Here is a 21,652-nt window from a genome sequence, read left to right as displayed (position 1 = left end):
ATTATAGTAATATGTGAAAATTATTATAATAATTCTAAGTGAAAGTCAGAAACTACAATGATTATTTCAATCAAACTATATGTGATATTAACAAATATCTAAAATAGAAAAATTATATTACTGTATATTGAAACTGCAGGATTTTTTTCAAACAATATTTTTAAGAAAGTTTTCTGGAAAATTTAGAGTAAAGACAGACAGTAAGATCATATATTAGATTATACACATATAGGAAGTTTTACAAGTCAAATCCATAGGCAGAAAGGCTCAGTACTTTAATGGGGTAAGTTCAGGAGTATAGTCAAGAGGGTAAATAGTAGTTTCCCAAATTACATAAACCTTAGTGTATTATCCACACATTTGTTATATTATGACTATCAGTGAAGCTGACATCTTGAACACAAGAGGCATAGGTAAAAATTGTCAAAGCATATTTCAACCAAGATTCCAATGGAGTCAGGTATAATAGACACAAAAATGAACCAAAGTAAGAATGGTTTCTTCAGCAGGGACTCTAATAATATTAGCAGTTAATATTGAAATAGTGCTATTTAGATTTTAGAGAACATAGAAAAGATATATAATGCCTGGAATATACATGTGTATATTGATGTCTATGTGGATACAAAATCGTCTTTAAATTTTTAGGAAAACTCAGAATAAAATATGGCAAGTATTTGTACTCCATTTCTTGTCTGAAGGCTGAATTTGGAAATGTTAAAGTCATTTGCTAACGGAAAGTACTAGTTCTGGAGTTCACAATCTTGGTTGGAATAAAAATTTTAAAGGCCATTCATTCTGTATTCTCAAAATGCAAAAACTTTGATCCAAGGTAGCTAACTTCTGAATCAATAGATAGATCTGGGAGAGATTAGGACATGTACAGATTTCCAGAGATTCATATCAGTTTAAAGACATTTGGAACAAACAGAGCGTGAAACAAAAACTAGGACTTCAGAATTCAGTCCACTTATCTTCCCGAGATGTCTATTCTTTTCTTCTTTCTGCAGACTAAACCTTTGTCAACTACATCTTATCTACAGTCATTATCATGTCAGTGAATAAGAGTGTGACTGAATTCATTCTCTGTGGCTTGACACAGGATGCAGGAAAGCAGAAAGTGATATTTGGAGTCTTCTTCTTCTTTTTTTTTTTTTTTGAACTGAATATACAGGCTATATTTTCTTTTTTTAAAATTTAAATTTATTTATTTTAATTGGAGGCTAATTACTTTACAATATTGTATTGGTTTTGCCATACATCAACATGAATCCGCCACAGGTGTACACGTGTTCCCCATCCTGAACCCCCTCCCACCTCTCTCCCTGTACCATCCCTCTGGGTCATCCCAGTGCACCAGCCCCAAGCATCCTGTATCCTGCATCAAACCTGGACTGGCGATTCATTTCTTATATGATATTATACATGTTTCAATGCCACTCTCCAAAATCATCCCACCCTCTCCCTCTCCCACAGAGTCCAAAATGGAGTCTTCTTGATCTTATGCCTTGCAACACTGTTGGGGAACTTATTGTAGTGACTGTTAAGACAAGCAGGACATTTTGGGAGTCCCATATATTTCTTCCTATTCTATCTGTCCTTTGCTGATGCATGCTTCTCTACAATCACAGTCCCCAGGATGCCCTTTCTCAGGAGAAAACCATTTCCTACAATGAGTGCATGACCCAGGTCTTTGCAGCCCATTTCTTTGGATGCATGGAGATCTTTGTGCTCATCCTCATGGCCTTTGATCACTGCATAGCCATTTGTAAACCCTTGCGATATACAACCCTCATGAACCAGCACCTTTTTGGTGTGTTGGTGATTTTAGCCTGGGCGGGGTCTTGTATTCACTCTTCAGCACAGATTTTCCTGGCTTTGAGGTTGCCCTTCTGTGGCCCCAAAGTGATTGACCATTATTTCTGTGCCTTGCAGCCCTTGTTGAAACTTGCCCGCATGGACACTTTTGTGATAAATTTGTTTGTTGTTTCTAATAGTGGGGCCATATGCATGGCGGGGGTCATAATCCTATTTATCTCTTATGTTGTCATCTTGTACTCACTGAGAAACCACAGTGCAGAAGCAAGGTGAAAGCCCTCTCTACATGCACCTTCCACTTCATGTGGTTGTCTTATTTTTTGGCCCATGTATATTCATATACACATGCCCACCAACCACATTTCCAATAGACAAGATGGTGGCTGTATTTTATACAATTGGGACACCCTTGCTTAACCCACTGATCTATACACTATGGAATGAAGAAGTGAAAAATGCCATGAAAATGTTATGGTATAGTAAAGCATGACTTCAGTTGATAAGTGTATATACAGGAATCCTTGTGTATATTTCCTTAATGATTTAGTTCTGCTTTATGGACAGAAGAAATAGCATATATTTGTTCAGAAGCAAGAATAAAGAAATACATGGATATAAGGACAGAGATACACAGTATCCTTATTCTGAGAGGCTTGCTTTAGAAAATAAAATCCATAACAATTTTGAACAACCTCTGATGACTCTTACTTTTTTTCTATCAACATCAGACAATATTCATATGATAATTTAGTTTCCTGTACAAATATTTCTTCAGAGAGAAATGGACTGACAGAATATGTGTGTGTGTGTGTATGTGTGCTTGCACACACACGCATACGTGCACATTGATTCTTTTTCTAGATTTTGTTCTAGTTCTTATGAAGGTGGTCATAAGAGCTTATCCATAAGGACTGGAACTTTACAGAATCATGGTTTCTGTCTTGAAAACCTAACAATTAGACAAGATTCTCTTAGAAAATGTTACTCTGGAAATCAGTGCTGAATCCACCTCACTAGTGTATCTACCCTGATGACCCTCAAACTCCTATAAAAGCTGGAACTTTGAGAGCCCCATGAACAGTATGAAAAGGCAAAATGATAGGATACTGAAAGAGAAACTCCCCAGGTCAGTAGGTGCCCAATATGCTACTGGAGATCAGTGGAGAAATAACTCCAGAAAGAATAAAGGGATGGAGGCAAAGCAAAAAGAATACCCATCTGTGGATGTGACTGGTGATAGAAGCAAGGTCTGATGATATAAAGAGCAATATTGCATAGGAACCTGGAATGTCAGGTCCATGAATCAAGGCAAATTGGAAGTGGTCAAACAAGAGATGGCAAGAGTGAGTGTTGACATTCTAGGAATCAGTGAACTAAAATGGACTGGAATGGGTGAATTTAACTCAGATGACTATTATATCTACTACTGTGGGCAGGAATCCCTCAGAAGAAATGGAGTGGCCATGATGGTGAACAAAAGAGTCCGAAATGCAGTACTTGGATGCGATCTCAAAAACGACAGAATGATCTCTGTTCTTTTCCAAGGCAAACCATTCAATATCACAGTAATCCAAGTCTATGCCCCAACCAGTAACGCTGAAGAAGCTGAAGTTGAATGGTTCTATGAAGACCTACAAGACCTTTTAGAACTAACACCCAAAAAAGATGTCCTTTTCATTATAGGGGACTGGAATGCAAAAGTAGGAAGTCAAGAAACAAATTTGGCCTTGGAATAAGGAATGAAGCAGGGCAAAGACTAATAGAGTTTTGCCAAGAAAATGCCCTGGTTATAACAAACACCATCTTCCAACAACACAAGAGAAGACTCTATACATGGACATCACCAGATGGTCAACACTGAAATCAGATTGATTATATTCTTTGCAGCCAAAGATGGAGAGACTCTATACAGTCAGCAAAAACAAGACCAGGAGCTGACTGTGGCTCAGACCATGAACTCCTTATTGCCAAATTCAGACTTAAATTGAAGAAAGTAGGGAAAACCAATAGACCATTCAGGTATGACCTAAATCAAATCCCTTATGATTATACAGTGGAAGTGAGAAATGGATCTAAGGGACTAGATCTGATAGACAGAGTGCCTGATGAACTATGGACGGACGTTCGTGACATTGTACAGGAGACAGGGATCAAGACCATTACCATGGAAAAGAAATGCAAAAAAGCAAAATGGCTGTCCCGGGAGGGCTTATAAATAGCTGTGAAAAGAAGAGAAGTGAAAAGCAAAGGAGAAAAGGAAAGATATAAACATCTGAATGCAGAGTTCCAAAGAATAGCAAGAAGAGATAAGAAAGCCTTCTTCAGCGATCAGTGCAAAGAAATACAGGGAAACAACAGAATGGGAAAGACTAGAGATCTCTTTTGATATTTGGCAAAACTAATACAATTATGTAAAGTTTATTTTATTTATTTATTTTTTTTTAGTTTTCTTTTTTTTTTTTTCTCTAATTTTATTTTATTTTTTAAACTTTACATAATTGTATTAGTTTTGCCAAATATCAAAATGAATCCGCCACAGGTATACATGTGCTCCCCATCCCGAACCCTCCTCCCTCCTCCCTCCCCATACCATCCCTCTGGGCCGTCCCAGTGCACCAGCCCCCAGCATCCAGCATCATGCATCGAACCTGGACTGGCAACTCGTTTCCTACATGATATTTTACATGTTTCATTGCCATTCTCCCAAATCTTCCCACCCTCTCCCTCTCCCACAGAGTCCATAAGACTGTTCTATACATCAGTGTCTCTTTTGCTGTCTCGTACACCAGGTTATTGTTACCATCTTTCTAAATTCCATATATATGCGTTAGTATACTGTATTTATGTTTTTCCTTCTGGCTTACTTCACTCTGTATAATAGGCTCCAGTTTCATCCACCTAATTAGAACTGATTCAAATGTATTCTTTTTAATGGCTGAGTAATACTCCATTGTGTATATGTACCACAGCTTTCTTATCCATTCATCTGCTGATGGACATCTAGGTTGCTTCCATGTCTTGGCTATTATAAACAGTGCTGCGATGAACATTGGGGTACACGTGTCTCTTTCCCTTCTGGTTTCCTCAGTGTGTATGCCCAGCAGTGGGGTTGCTGGATCATAAGGCAGTTCTATTTCCAGTTTTTTAAGGAATCTCCACACTGTTCTCCATAGTGGCTGTACTAGTTTGCATTCCCACCAACAGTGTAAAAGGGTTCCCTTTTCTCCACACCCTCTCCAGCATTTATTATTCGTAGACTTTTGGATCGCAGCCATTCTGACTGGTGTGAAATGGTACCTCATAGTGGTTTTGATTTGCATTTCTCTGATAATGAGTGATGTTGAGCATCTTTTCATGTGTTTGTTAGCCATCTGTGTGTCTTTTTTGGAGAAATGTCTATTTAATTCTTTGGCCCATTTTTTGATTGGGTCGTTTATTTTTCTGGAGTTGAGCTGTAGGAGTTGCTTGTATATTTTTGAGATTAGTTGTTTGTCCGTTGCTTCATTTGCTATTATTTTCTCCCATTCTGAAGGCTGTCTTTTCACCTTGCTAATAGTTTCCTTTGATGTGCAGAAGCTTTTAAGGTTAATTAGGTCCCATTTGTTTATTTTTGCTTTTATTTCCAATATTCTGGGAGGTGGGTCATAGAGGATCCTGCTGTGATGTATGTCGGAGAGTGTTTTGCCTATGTTCTCCTCTAGGAGTTTTATAGTTTCTGGTCTTACGTTTAGATCTTTAATCCATTTTGAGTTTATTTTTGTGTATGGTGTTAGAAAGTGGTCCAGTTTCATTCTTTTACAAGTGGTTGACCAGATTTCCCAGCACCACTTGTTAAAGAGATTGTCTTTAATCCATTGTATATTCTTGCCTCCTTTGTCGAAGATAAGGTGTCCATATGTGCGTGGATTTATCTCTGGGCTTTCTATTTTATTCCATTGATCAATATTTCTGTCTTTGTGCCAGTACCATACTGTCTTGATAACTGTGGCTTTGTAGTAGAGCCTGAAGTCAGGTAGGTTGATTCCTCCAGTTCCATTCTTCTTTCTCAAGATCGCTTTGGCTATTCGAGGTTTTTTGTATTTCCATACAAATTGTGAAATTATTTGTTCTAGCTCTGTGAAGAATACTGTTGGTAGCTTGATAGGGATTGCGTTGAATCTATAAATTGCTTTGGGTAGTATACTCATTTTCACTATATTGATTCTTCCAATCCATGAACATGGTATATTTCTCCATCTATTAGTGTCCTCTTTGATTTATTTCACCAGTGTTTTATAGTTTTCTATATATAGGTCTTTAGTTTCTTTAGGTAGATATATTCCTAAGTATTTTATTCTTTCCGTTGCAATGGTGAATGGAATTGTTTCCTTAATTTCTCTTTCTGTTTTCTCATTATTAGTGTATAGGAATGCAAGGGATTTCTGTGTGTTGATTTTATATCCTGCAACTTTACTGTAGTCATTGATTATTTCTAGTAATTTTCTGGTGGATTCTTTAGGGTTTTCTATGTAGAGGATCATGTCATCTGCAAATAGTGAGAGTTTTACTTCTTCTTTTCCAATTTGGATTCCTTTTATTTCTTTTTCTGCTCTGATTGCTGTGGCCAAAACTTCCAAAACTATGTTGAATAGTAATGGTGAAAGTGGGCACCCTTGTCTTGTTCCTGACTTTAGAGGAAATGCTTTCAATTTTTCACCATTGAGGATAATGTTTGCTGTGGGTTTGTCATATATAGCTTTTATTATGTTGAGGTATGTTCCTTCTATTCCTGCTTTCTGGAGAGTTTTTATCATAAATGGATGTTGAATTTTGTCAAAGGCTTTCTCTGCATCTATTGAGATAATCATATGGTTTTTATTTTTCAATTTGTTAATGTGGTGTATTACATTGATTGATTTGCGGATATTGAAGAATCCTTGCATCCCTGGGATAAAGCCCACTTGATCATGGTGTATGATCTTTTTAATGTGTTGTTGGATTCGGATTGCTAGAATTTTGTTAAGGATTTTTGCATCTATGTTCATCAGTGATATTGGCCTGTAGTTTTCTTTTTTTGTGGCATCTTTGTCAGGTTTTGGTATTAGGGTGATGGTGGCCTCATAGAATGAGTTTGGAAGTTTACCTTCCTCTGCAATTTTCTGGAAGAGTTTGAGCAGGATAGGTGTCAGCTCTTCTCTAAATTTTTGGTAGAATTCAGCTGTGAAGCCGTCTGGACCTGGGCTTTTGTTTGCTGGAAGATTTTTGATTACAGTTTCAATTTCCGTGCTTGTGATGGGTCTGTTAAGATTTTCTATTTCTTCCTGGTCCAGTTTTGGAAAGTTGTACTTTTCTAAGAATTTGTCCATTTCTTCCACGTTGTCCATTTTATTGGCATATAATTGTTGATAGTAGTCTCTTATGATCCTTTGTATTTCTGTGTTGTCTGTTGTGATCTCTCCATTTTCGTTTCTAATTTTGTTGATTTGATTTTTCTCCCTTTGTTTCTTGATGAGTCTGGCTAATGGTTTGTCAATTTTATTTATCCTTTCAAAGAACCAGCTTTTGGTTTTGTTGATTTTTGCTATGGTCTCTTTTGTTTCTTTTGCATTTATTTCTGCTCTAATTTTTAAGATTTCTTTCCTTCTACTAACCCTGGGGTTCTTCATTTCTTCCTTTTCTAGTTGCTTTAGGTGTAGAGTTAGGTTATTTATTTGACTTTTTTCTTGTTTCTTGAGGTGTGCCTGTATTGCTATGAACTTTCCCCTTAGGACTGCTTTTACCGTGGCCCACAGGTTTTGGGTTGTTGTGTTTTCATTTTCATTCGTTTCTATGCAAATTTTGATTTCTTTTTTGATTTCTTCTGTGATTTGTTGGTTATTCAGCAGCGTGTTGTTCAGCCTCCATATGTTGGAATTTTTAATAGTTTTTCTCCTGTAATTGAGATCTAATCTTACTGCATTGTGGTCAGAAAAAATGCTTGGGATGATTTCTATTTTTTTGAATTTACCAAGGCTAGCTTTATGGCCCAGCATGTGATCTATCCTGGAGAAGGTTCCATGTGCGCTTGAGAAAAAGGTGAAATTCATTGTTTTGGGATGAAATGACCTATAGATATCAATTAGGTCTAACTGGTCTATTGTATCGTTTAAAGTTTGTGTTTCCTTGTTAATTTTCTGTTTAGTTGATCTATCCATAGGTGTAAGTGGGGTATTAAAGTCTCCCACTATTATTGTGTTATTGTTAATTTCTCCTTTCATACTTGTTAGCATTTGTCTTACGTACTGTGGTGCTCCCGTGTTGGGTGCATATATATTTATAATTGTTATATCTTCTTCTTGGATTGATCCTTTGATCATTATGTAGTGACCTTCTTTGTCTCTTTTCAGAGCCTTTGTTTTAAAGTCTATTTTATCTGATATGAGTATTGCTACTCCCGCTTTCTTTTGGTCCCTATTTGCATGGAAAATCTTTTTCCAGCCCTTCACTTTCAGTCTGTATGTGTCCCCTGTTTTGAGGTGGGTCTCTTGTAGACAACATATGTAGGGGTCTTGTTTTTGTATCCATTCAGCCAGTCTTTGTCTTTTGGTTGGGGCATTCAACCCATTTACGTTTAAGGTAATTACTGATAAGTATGTTCCCGTTGCCATTTACTTTATTGTTTTGGGTTCGAGTTTAAACACCGTTTTTGTGTTTCCTGTCTAGAGAATATCCTTTAGTATTTGTTGGAGAGCTGGTTTGGTGGTGCTGAATTCTCTCAGCTTTTGCTTGTCTGAAAAGCTTTTGATTTCTCCTTCATACTTGAATGAGATCCTTGCTGGGTACAATAATCTGGGCTGTAGGTTATTTTCTTTCATCATTTTAAGTATGTCTTGCCATTCCCTCCTGGCTTGAAGAGTTTCTATTGAAAGATCAGCTGTTATCCTTATGGGAATTCCCTTGTGTGTTATTTGTTGTTTTTCCCTTGCTGCTTTTAATATTTGTTCTTTGTGTTTGATCTTTGTTAATTTGATTAATATGTGTCTTGGGGTGTTTCTCCTTGGGTTTATCCTGTTTGGTACTCTCTGGGTTTCTTGGACTTGGGTGATTATTTCCTTCCCCATTTTAGGGAAGTTTTCCACTATTATCTCCTCAAGTATTTTCTCATGGTCTTTCTTTTTGTCTTCTTCTTCTGGAATCCCTATGATTCGAATGTTGTAGCGTTTAATATTGTCCTGGAGGTCTCTGAGATTGTCCTCATTTCTTTTAATTCGTTGTTCTTTTATCCTCTCTGATTCATTTATTTCTACCATTCTATCTTCTAATTCACTAATCCTGTCTTCTGCCTCTGTTATTCTACTATTTGTTGCCTCCAGAGTGTTTTTAATTTCACTTATTGCATTATTCATTATATATTGACTCTTTTTTATTTCTTCTAGGTCCTTGTTAAACCTTTCTTGCATCTTCTCAATCCTTGTCTCCAGGCTATTTATCTGTGATTCCATTTTAGTTTCAAGATTTTGGATCAATTTCACTATCATTATTCGGAATTCTTTATCAGGTAGATTCCCTATCTCTTCCTCTTTTGTTTGGTTTGGTGGGCATTTATCCTGTTCCTTTATCTGCTGAGTATTCCTCTGTCTCTTCATCTTGTTTAAATTGCTGAGTTTGGGGTGTCCTTTCTGTATTCTGGCAGTCTGTGGAGTTCTCTTTATTGTGGCTTTTCCTCACTGTGTGTGGGTTTGTACAGGTGGCTTGTCAAGGTTTCCTGGTTAGGGAAGCTTGTGTCGGTGTTCTGGTGGGTGGAGCTGTATTTCTTCTCTCTGGAGTGCAATAAAATGTCCAGTAATGAGTTATGAGATGTCTATAGTTTTGGGGTGACTTTGGGCAGCCTGTATCTTGAAGCTCAGGGCTGTGTTCCTTTGTTGCTGGAGAATTTGCTTGGTATGTCTTGCCCTGGAACTTATTGGCCCTTGTGTGGTGCTTGGTTTCAGTGTCGGTATGGAGGCATTTGATGAGCTCCTGTCAATGAATGTTCCTTGGAGTCAGGAGTTCCCTGGAGTCAGGGTTTGGACTTAAGTCTCCTGCTTCCGATTATCGGTCTTATTTTTACAGTAGTTTCAAAACTTCTCCTTCTATATAACACCATTGATAAAACATCTACATTAAAGATGATAAGTTTCTCTACAGTGAGGGTCACTCAGAGAGGTTCACAGGGTTACATGGAGAAGAGAAGAGGGAGGAGGGAGTTAGAGGTGACCCAAATGAGATGAGGTGAATCAATAGTGGAGAGAGTGGGCTAGCCAGTAGTCACTTCCTTATGTGCACTCCACAACTGGACCACTCAGAGATGTTCACGGGGTTATACAGAGAAGAGAAGGAGGAAGGTAACTGAGGTGGCCAGAAGGATAAAAGGGGGGAATGAAAAGGAGGGAGACAGATCCAGCCAGTAATCAGTTCCCTAAGTGTTCTCCACCGTCTGGAACACACAGAAATTCACAGAGTTGGGTAGAGTAGAGAGGGGTTAGGGAGGAGACACAGGCGACCTGGTGGAGAAAAAGGAGGGTCCAAAGGGAGAGAGAGCAGTCAAGCCAGTAATCTCACTCCCTAGTGAAAAATGGGTCCTGAAGATTGGGTCCTTAAAGGTACAAAATTGGTAACAAATACATAAAAGCAAAAATTAAAAATCTAGAGTAGAGTTTGGAATTTCAAAAATACGACGTTAAAGAAAAGAAGAAGGAAAAGAAAGAGAGAAAGAACGAACAAACAAAAACAAACAAGGTCGCGAAAATTATAAAGAAAGTACAGGTACAAAATTGATAACTAATACCAGAAAGCGAAAATTAAAAATCTAGAGTAGAGTTTGGAATTTCAAAAATACGATGTTAAAGAAAAGAAGAAGGAAAAGAAAGAGAGAAAAAACGAACAAACAAAAACAAACAAGGTCGCGAAAATTATAAAGAAAGTACAGGTACAAAATTGATAACTAATACCAGAAAGCAAAAATTAAAAATCTAGAGTAGAGTTTGGAATTTCAAAAATACAATGTTTAAAAAAAAAAAAAAGAAGAAGAAGAAGAAAAATAAAGAGAGAAAACAAACAACAAATACGAACAATGTCACAAAAGTTATAAAGAAAACACAGGTACAAAATTGATATCAAATACCAAAAAGCATAAATTAAAAATCTAGAGTAAAGTTTGGAATTTCAGATATACAATGTTATATAAAAGAAGAAGAGAAAGAAACAGAGAAGAAGAAAAAAGAAAAAAAAAAAAAGTCACAGAAATTATATAAAAAAAAACTATAGGTACAAAATTGATAACATATACCAAAAAGCGAAAATTAAAAATCTAGAGTAGAGTTTGGAATTTCAAAAATACAATGTTAAAGAAAAGAAGAAAAAAACAAAGACCAAAAAAAAAAAAAAAAACCAAGGTCAAAAAATTATAAAATATATATATATGAAGTTTGCTGAAGAAGAAAAAAATAGGGTCTTTTTTTTTTTTTTTTGCAAAGTAATAGGTTATAAAAGTGAAAATTAAAGGAACAATAGAGGACTTAAATTTTTTTTTTTTAATTAAAAAAAAAAAGAAAGAATGATCGTAAAAATAATAAAAATATATCTAGGACTTTTTTGTTTTTTTTTTTTGTGGGTGTTGTGGGTTCAGTTCATTTTTGGCTAGTTCCTTGGTCAGATTTATATTTCTCAAGATCTATAGGCCCCTTCCTATGTAGTCCGTAGTAACCACAGGGTTTTGATCTATTGCCTGTAGCTTCCAAGGCGTTTCCCTCTGTTATATCTTCTTCTGTTTGCTAGTCTCTTCAGTATCTGGTTTCCGCCCTGACTCAAAGGGCACGGTGGAGGACACTTTTTTTTTTTTTTTTTTTTAGGCTTACTTGTTCAGTCGCGCTGTGGGGAGGAAGGGAGGGATGCTGCAAACAAATAACACTGGCGTGGGCTCGCAGTGCCTCAGCCACCCTGGGTCTGCCCCCGCTCACGGCGCGTGTAGCCTCCCTGTCCACACTGCTCGGACTCTAGGTTGTTCCGCCGGGAACAATCCGAGGCTGGCCCTGGGCTGCATGCACCTCCCAGGTCCAAGCCGCTCAGGTTCAGGCACTCGGGTAGTCCTCAGAGGCACAGACTCAGTTGGGCCTGCGTTTTGTGCTCTTCCCAGGTCCGAGCGCCAATTTGCTCTTCCCAGGCGAGCGCCAATGCTGCGACTTATCGCCTCCCCGCCACTCGGTTATCTGGATGTAAAACCAGCGCACCTTCTCAGGCAGATGTTGACCGTCCAGACCCCCAAGAAGTTTTAGTTAGCAAAGAAGCCTGCTTACAATTTTATAGATAATGTCTCTCTGGGGCTGCGATTGCCCCCTTCCGGCTCTGGCTGCCTGTCACCAGAGGGGGAAGGTCTGCAGCCGGCTATCTCTGTTCAGTCCTTTGTTTCGTGCGCGGGCCTGGCGGTCTTAGGTTAGGGCTGGCTTTTCGCGTGGTAGGTATCCCACAGTCTGGTTTGCTAGCCCAAATTATTTCGCTCAGATAGCGCTCAGGGTATTCAGGCCAGATTCTTACTCTCAGCGATGCAGCCCACGCCGCGCCTCCCTGCCCAGCCCCGGCTTGCTAATGGCGGATGCAGGCGTCTGCGCTGCTTCTCTGCTGGGGGAGTTACTGTAGGGCTCGCAATCTGTGAGTTTTAAATTGTTTATTTATTTCTTCTCCCTGTTATGTTGCCCTCTGTGCTTCCAAAGCTCGGCACAGATTCGGCAGTGAGAAGGTTTCCTGATGTTTGGAAACTTCTCTCTTTTTAAGATTCCCTTCCCGGGACGGAACTCCGTCCCTCCCTCTTTTGTCTCTTTTTTTTTGTTTTTAATATTTTTTCCTACCTCCTTTCGAAGAGTTGGGTTGCTTTTCTGGGTGCGTGATGTCCTCTGCCGGCATTCAGAAGTTGTTTTGTGGAATTTACTCGACGTTTAAATGCTCTTTTGATGAATTTGTGGGGGAGAAAGTGTTCTCCCCGTCCTACTCCTCCGCCATCTTGGCTCCTCCCTATATGTAAAGTTTAAAAATAAAATAAAATTAAAAAAAAAAAAAAAGAAAAGCCCATGCAACGACAAAGACCCAACACAGCCAAAAATAAATAAACTTTTTTCTTAAAAAAAAAAAAAAAGAAAATCAGAGATACCAAAGGAACATTTCATGCAAAGGTGGGCTCGATAAAGGACAGAAATGGTATGGACCTAACAGAAGCAGAAGATATTAAGAAGAGATGGCAAGAATACACAGAAGAACTGTACAAAAAAGACCTTCACGACCCAAATAATCACGATGGTGTGATCACTCACCTAGAGCCAGACATCCTGGAATGTGAAGTCAAGTGGGCCTTAGAAAGCATCACTATGAACAAAGCTAGTGGAGGTGATGGAATTCCAGTTGAGCTATTCCAAATCCTGAAAGATGATGCTGTGAAAGTGCTGCACTCAATATGCCAGCAAGTTTGGAAAACTCAGCAATGGCCACAGGACTGGAAAAGGTCAGTTTTCATTCCAATCCCAAAGACAAGCAATGCCAAAGAGTGCTCAGACTACCGCCCAATTGCACTCATCTCACACGCTAGTAAAGTAATGCTCAAAATTCTCCAAGTCAGGCTTCAGCAATATGTGAACCGTGAACTTCCTGATGTGCAAGCTGGTTTTAGAAAAGGCAGAGGAACTAGAGATCAAATTGCCAACATCCACTGCATCATGGAAAAAGAAAGAGAGTTCCAGAAAAACATCTATTTCTGCTTTATTGACTATGCCAAAGCCTTTGACTGTGTGGATCACAATAAACTGTGGAAAATTCTGAAAGAGATGGGAATACCAGACCACCTGATCTTCCTCTTGAGAAATTTGTATGCAGGTCAGGAAGCAACAGTTAGAACTGGACATGGAACAACAGACTGGTTCCAAATAGGAAATGGAGTACGTCAAGGCTGTATATTGTCATCCTGCTTATTTAACTTATATGCAGAGTACATCATGAGAAACGCTGGACTGGAAGAAGCACAAGCTGGAATCAAGATTGCTGGGAGAAATATCAATAGCCTCAGATATGCAGATGACACCACCTTTACAGCAGAAAGTGAAGAGGAACTAAAAAGCCTCTTGATGAAAGTGAAAGTGGAGAGTGAAAAAGTTGGCTTAAAGCTCAACATTCAGAAAACGAAGATCATGGCATCCAGTCCCAACACTTCATGGGAAATAGATGGGGAAACAGTGGAAACAGCGTCAGACTTTATCTTTCTGGGCTCCAAAATCACTGCAGATGGTGACTGTAGCCATGAAATTAAAAGATGCTTACTCCTTGGAAGGAAAGTTATGACCAACCTAGATAGCATATTAAAAAGCAGAGACATTACTTTGCCAACAAAGGTTCGTCTAGTCAAGGCTATGGTTTTTCCTGTGGTCATGTATGGATGTGAGAGTTGGACTGTGAAGAAGGCTGAGCACTGAAGAATTGATGCTTTTGAACTGTGGTGTTGGAGTAGACTCTTGTGAGTCCCTTGGACTGCAAGGAGATCCAACTAGTCCATTCTGAAGGAGATCAGCCGTGGGATTTCTTTGGAAGGAATGATGCTAAAGCTGAAACTCAAGTACTTCGGCCACCTCATGTGAAGAGTTGACTCATTGGAAAAGACTCTGATGCTGGGAGGGATTGGGGGCAAGAGGAGAAGGGGATGACAGAGGATGAGATGGCTGGATGGCATCACTGACTCGATGGACGTGAGTCTGAGTGAACTCCGGGAGTTGGTGATGGACAGGGAGGCCTGGTGTGCTGCAATTCATGGGGTCGCAAAGAGTTGGACACGACTGAACGACTGATCTGATCTGATCAGTGAAAACCTAGACTATCACTGAAAAACATCTTAAAATATCGTGAATAGTTAAGAAGATGAAGGGTCTTATATTTGGCTTAATAAGAAATAACAGCCAGTCAGTCAGTTGCACTTCAGAGTCTTTCACATTGCTCTTCACGAAGGAGAGGGAAGAGGAAATAAGAGTTTGGCAGCACGAATGTGCAGAAGGGAGGGTAAAGGGAAGGAGAGAGGACAGCAAAGCATGCTTTATAAAGACAGGAAAAGTGAAAGGAAGTGGTTGTTTTATCCAAGTAGGAGAGAAGAAGCTACATCTTCCTTATACTTTGAGAATCACTTTTGGGAATATGAACATTTGTAGGAAATAATGAAGTTTCAGGCTATTCCCATATCATTAAGTTTTCTCTGTTATATTTATTTGTGTATAAAAAAGAAGCATTTTTGTTCTTTTGCTTCCCCATAACATCTGAAAACACAAGTTTCAGAATTCTGGGAAGAACCTGAAATTGAAAACTTAGCACTTCTCAAAACTGGATCTTTTATTTTATATGAGGTTATTCAAAAAAAATGTGTATTTGAAGATAGCTTAATGTATAAATAATGTTCACTCACCACTCCCACTACCACAACCACTGCATAATCTCAAGATAAAGTACTGTCATGCTATTTTAGAACCTCAGCTTATAATTCCAATTCAAACTGGCACCAAGAGTATTATTTTGTGATATTTAAGTATCATTTAATACTCAAGTACTTAAGTATTGCTTTAAGGGAAGCATTTCTGTCAAGTGGAGACAAAATGTTATTATGTTGCACCTAAGATCCCCAATAGCTCTAATATAAAAAGTAGTGACAGGAAAAGAAAAATATTTAAGACCAAAAATGACACCTGTTAGAGCTTTTAGTATCATATTCACAAGTTGTAAACTTGTTATACACTCTCTCCAAATAAACACTCTCCATTTTTCTAATTTTATGTCTAAAGTTCTGTTTTTAAAGCATTTCCATTTGATCCTATGCTGTGTTGTGCTTAGTTGTTCAGTCATGTCTGACTCTTTGTGACCCCATGGACTCCAGGCTCCTGTGTCCATGGGTATTTTTTAATCAAGAATACTGCTGGAACCTATTATACACAGTGAAGTAAGCCAGAAAGAAAAACACCAATACAGTATACTAACGCATATATATGGAATTTAGAAAGATGGTAACAATAACCCTGTATAAGAGACAGCAAAAGAGACACCGATGTATAGATCAGTCTTTTGGACTCTGTGGGAGAGGGAGAGGGAGAGGGTGGGGAGATTTGGGAGAATAGCATTGAAACATGTATAATATTATGTATGAAATGAGTCACCAGTCCAGGTTCGATGCACGGTACTGGATGCTTGGGGCTGGTGCACTGGGACGACCCAGAGGGAGGGTAGGGGAGGGAGGAGGGTGGAGGGTTCAGGATGGGGAACGCGGGTATACCTGTGGTGGATTCATTTTGATATTTGGCAAAACTAATACAATATTGTAAAGTTTAAAAATAAAATAAAATTAAAAAAAAATCTAAAAAAAAAAAATACTGGAGTGGGTTGCCATGGCCTCCTCCAGGGGACCTCTCCAACCTAAGGATTTAAGCCAGGTCTCCTGCACTTCAGGCTAATTCTTTACCACTAGGGAAGCCCAAGAATATTGGAGTGGTAGCTTATCCCTTCTCCAGGGGATTGTCCCAACCCAGGAATTGAACTGGGGGTCTCCTGCATTGAAGACAGATTCCTTACCAGCTGAGCCACCAGCGAAGCCCAAGAAAATACTGGAGTGGGTAGCCTATTCCTTCTCCAGGACTTCCCAACCCAGGAATTGAACTGGGGTCTCCTGCATTGCAGGCAAATTCCTTACCAGCTGAGCTACCAGGGACGCCCCTGGTCTTATAAGGATTACATTAAGTGTTGCTGCTGCTGCTGCTGCTAAGTCGCTTCAGTCGTGTCCGATTCCGTGTGACCCCATAGATGGCAGCCCAGCAGGCTCCTCCGTCCCTGGGATTCTCCAGGCAAGAACACTGGAGTGGGTTGCCATTTCCTTCTCCAATACATGAAAGTGAAAAGTGAAAGTGAAGTCGCTCAGTCGTGTCCGACTCTTAGCGACCCCATGGCCTACCAGGCTCCTCCGTCCATGGGATTTTCCAGGCAAGAGTACTAGAGTGGGGTGCCATTGCCTTCTCCGACATTAAGTGTTACTGGTTCTTAAGTTGTTATTGTTCAGTCACTCAGTCCTGTTCGACTCTTTGTAACCCATGTCAGGCTTCCTTGTCCTTTACTATCTCCCAGAGTTCACTCTAACTCATGTCCATTGAGTTGATGATGCCATTCAACCATCTCATCCTGTTACCCGCTTCTCCTCCTGCCCTCAATTTTTCCCAGCATCAGGGTCTTTTCCAATGAGTCAGCTTCTTGCATTAGGAGGTCAAAGTATTGGAGCTTCAGCTTCAGCATCAATCCTTCTAATGAATATTCAGGACTTATTTCCTTTAGGATTGATTGGTTTGATCTCTTTGCTGTCCCAGAAACACTCAAGAGTTTTCTCCAACACCAAAGTTCAAAAGCATCAAGTTTCTGGCACTCAATCTTTATGGTCCAACTCTCACATCCATACATGACTATAAGATAAACCATAGCTTTGACTACACATACCTTTGTCGTCAAAGTGACATCTCTGATTTTTAATATGCTCTCTAGATTTGTAATAACTTTCCTTCCAAGGAACAAGCATCTTTTAATTTCATGGCTGCAGTCACCATCTGCAGTGATTTTGGAGCCCAAGAAAACAAAGTCTGTCACTGTTTCCATTTTCTCTCCATACATTTTCCATTAAGTGATGGGACCAGATGCCAAGATCTTCTTTTTTTCAATGTTGAGTTCTAAGAGAGCTTTTTTCACTCTCCTCTTTCACTGTCAACAAGAGGCTCTTTAGTTCCTCTTTACTTCTTCCATTAGGGTGGTGTCGTCTTAAGTAAACCAGACATAATCCAAAGATAACTTTCATTATTTTTTCTTGTTGTTTACTCAAATTTAATATACTGGGAAAATTATTTACCCATGCTTGAATAAAACCTCAAAGGTGTCAGCACTGTATGCATGATCTGAGTTCCTCATACTTTTTGATCTTACTTCTGGCCTCTCTCTGCCTGGATCACTATGTTACATTCACTTTGTTATTTTACATTTCCTCAAAAACACCATGATATTTCTTGAATTAGAGTTTTCTCTCTGTAGAATCTTCATCTCACTAATCCTCACACGACTGTTTCCTTCTGACCATTTTTGCAACTACTCAGCTCATTGGTATTAAAATATTAATATAGCTCATAACTTTTTTCTAAGGTAATATCAACAGAATTCTAATCAGTTTAAAAGACACACACTAATAGAATCATTTTCTGACTGCCCAATATGAAGTATCTCCCATGAAATAATCACAGCCTTCCATTTCCATTAACTTTATTATAATGTTCACTTTTTGCCTTTTTGTTTCAGTTACTTTTAATTTTAGAGTTTGTTTCTTTTTATGCCTCAAACATCTGAATTGGGCTATTTGAAAAATATAGGCTCTTGTGTTTTATATCCATCCATTAGATATTTATTGAAAAATGAATCCATGGGAAGGACAAATAAAAATCCCTTCTGGGCTTCCTTAGTATCTCAGTGGTAAAGAATCCACCTACCAATGCAGGAGACATGTGTTCCTGATCTGCGAAAGTCACACATGCCACAGAGCAACCAAGCCCGGGTACCACAACTATTTAGTCTGTGCTCTAGAGCCTGTGAACTGAATCTATTGAGGCCCACAAGCTCTAGGATCCATGCTCTACAACAAAAGAAGTCACCACAATGGGAAGCCTACACAAAGGCACTAGACAGTAGCCCCTGCTTGCCACTACTAGAGAAAAACTCATGAGGCAATGAAGACCCAGCACAGTCAAAAATAAATAAAAAATTAAAAAAAAAAAATCCCTTCCTGGAGACTTGTCCAGTCTAGACCGGCATGGAAAGTAATAAAAGCCAGAGGATAATTATATGAAATATACTTGCTTTTGGTCATTGTTACTAAGAAAATGAAAACATTGACATAGAGAAAAATGGTGAGAATACAAGAACCATTGAATAGAGTCACAGAGGAAGGCTCTCTAAAATAATGACACTTCATCTAGTACCAGAAGTTGGAGAGAAGTAGTCACCTAAGTAGGATGAAGGCTTGTTTTGATAGAGAGAAAAGCAAAATCTTTCATAAATCTAAGAAGTGAAGTGAAGTCACTCAGTGGTGTCAGATTCTTTGCGACCCCATGGACTGCAGACTACCATGCTCCTCTGTCCATGGGATTTTCCAGGCAAGAGTACTGGAGTGGGTTGCCATTTTTTTCTCTAGAGGATCTTCCTGACTCACGGATTGAACCCAGGTCTCCCGCATTGTAGGCAGACACTTTACCATTTGAGCCTCCAGGGAAGTCCTGATGCACACCAAGGGGTCAGGTGAGGCACTCAAGATGTGATTGGAGATTTGCAGGAAGTAGAAAGATTAACCAGAAAATTCTAGTAAAAGGCAAGGATATTCTAAATAATCAGTAAACAATAAATAAAATGGTTCATTAAGATTTAAAAACTGTGTACACTGCACTTTCAAAAGTCAGGGGGTCACTTAAGAAAGAGTCCTAGAAAAACATCTAAACTTGATACTAAACTTTGTTTATAAAAAGTTCACTTTTTCACAAAAAAATAATTCATCAGAAAACATTCCTATCTGGAAGTAGTTCTGCTGAGAGATGGTTATATTTTCTCATTACTGATAATGAAGTTTGTTCTGATATTGATGTACTGATAATGATAGTTTGTTATCCAGCTTTGTGATAGAACTATCAAAATCCATTTGGAATTATGTTAATGGAAATGAATTAAAAATAAAAATAATAATAATAGGAATAATAGCAAGAAATTTGACAATTTTGTTGGAATGAACTTTTCCATCAATTCTCCTTTCTCATCTTATTTCTTTTAAAATAATTGCATTTATTTGCATTTTTATTTAAGCTATTGAGATATTTTCTGATACATCATGTAATTATAATTAAAAAATAAATAGGAAAAGTGAAAAAATAGGAAGGCAATGGGAAGCTAAAGAATAGAAAGCAATAAGAGTATCATAATCCTTAAATTGAAAACACTATAAATCAAAAATCAGATTTATATTTTTAAGAAATTTCTCCGGTTGTTAGTGGAGCATGGATAGTTTTATTACCCCCATATTTCTGAAAGAACAGAGTTCTCTTTAACAGAAACACATGACATTCTGAGCTTGACAGTCACTTGCCAATGAAACTCCCCTGTCTCATCCACAGTTTTCTCATGGCATCTTTCACCTCCGTATTCCTCAGGGTGTAGATCAAGGGATTTAACATGGGTGTGATGATGGAATCAGACATGGCCATCACCTTGTCTATGGGGTAATACAAAAACATACAAGGCACAAAAAACATGATGACCACAGTGAGGTGGGAGCCACAGGTGGAGAGGGCTTTATGCTGCCCTTCAGAGCTTCAGGACTTCCCTGATGGCTCAGAGGGTAAAGTGTCTGTCTGCAATACAGGGGACCCGGGTTTGATCCCTGGGTCGGGAAGATCCCCTAGAGAAGGAAATGGCAACCCACTCCAGTACCATTGCCTGGAAAATCCCATGGACAGAGGAGCCTGGTAGGCTGGGGGTCCATGGGGTCACAAAGAGTCGAACATGACTGAGTGACTTCACTTTCACTTTCAGAGATGCAGGACTTCAGGGAGCAGAGAATGACCAAATAGGAAGTGATGAGGATGAGGAAGATGGCCACACACATCACCCAACTGTTGAGGATGACTAAGAGGCCCAGGATGTGGATGTCAGTGCAGGCCAGTTTCAACAGTGGGAACAAATCACACATAAAGTGGTCTATTGTATTGGGAACCACAGAAGGGTACTTGATACATGAAGTTGTACTATGGCATGGAAAAATCCCCCTGACCCAGGCCCCTCCCAGCAAAAGGCAGCACATCTGAGGCCTCATGATGGTCATGTAGTGAAGAGTCTTACAGATGGCCACAGAGAGGTCATAGGCCATCATGGTGAGAAGGATGATGCCCACTCCACCAAAGAACTGCTCAGCGAAGAGCTGGACCATGCAGCCTTCCAGGGAGATGGTAGTACTCTCAGAGAGGGAGTCCACAATCAATTTGGGGGCAATGATGGAAGAGATAGTAACATCCAAAAGGGACAAGGAGGTAAGGAAAAAATACATAGGCGATCTCAGACTGACTCATAGCCATGGTTACCACAGTGAGGAGGTTTCCCAAAATGATGGGACACATACATGATTAGAAACATGACAGAGAGTATTCTCTGCAGCTCTGGAGACCATGTAATGCTCCAAAGCATGAATTCCATCTCACTGTTTTGATGTCCTGTGTGTCAGGTGCTGATAGGAGCTCCAGCTAAGAGTTAGAAGACCTGAAAAAGGAGCGCATCATTTATGACTAGTGATTACTTGACTTCAAGTATTTCCAGGATCTCAGGGAACTGATGGGTTTTTTTGTCTGTTTTGTTTTTTGTGTCTTTTTTTTTTTTCCCATTTATTCATTATCCAGCGTTTGCCTGTTAATAACCTGCTAAATAAAGAGCTTAAAAGAGAGCTGCTTCTTTAGTGCTAGGTTCTCCCCAGGCTTTTCCCTTCTCTTTTTAAATGGTGTTTCCATGTGAAATGCATTTCTCCCTTTTACTGTTATTGTTGATTATCAGCACCTACCCACTCCAGGCAGTAGAATAACACCATAAGTGACTCTATGTTACAGATGAGGGAACTGATTCTCACAGACTTGAGGCAACATAGCCAAGGTGGTACAGCAAGTGACTGGTGAAGCCAGAATATGGACCATATTTTCTGACTCCAGAATCAGTGCCCTCAAATACCAATATTTCTCCTCTGGTCATTACATTGTGATTTTATCATTTACCAATCACT

The 21,652-nt window shown here is 39.0% G+C and overlaps 1 pseudogene; it reads right to left on the bottom strand.

The window, feature by feature from the left end:
* Positions 1–19,967: 19,967 nt before the first annotated feature.
* LOC109568759 (olfactory receptor 4C6-like) lies at positions 19,968–21,388 on the bottom strand (annotated as a pseudogene).
* Between the last annotated feature and the right edge of the window lie 264 nt (positions 21,389–21,652).

The sequence above is a fragment of the Bos indicus genome, chromosome 15 (genome assembly GCF_029378745.1).
Source record: "Bos indicus isolate NIAB-ARS_2022 breed Sahiwal x Tharparkar chromosome 15, NIAB-ARS_B.indTharparkar_mat_pri_1.0, whole genome shotgun sequence".
In the NCBI taxonomy this organism is placed as follows: domain Eukaryota; kingdom Metazoa; phylum Chordata; class Mammalia; order Artiodactyla; family Bovidae; genus Bos; species Bos indicus.
This window is presented reverse-complemented; position numbering and strand designations above follow the sequence as displayed.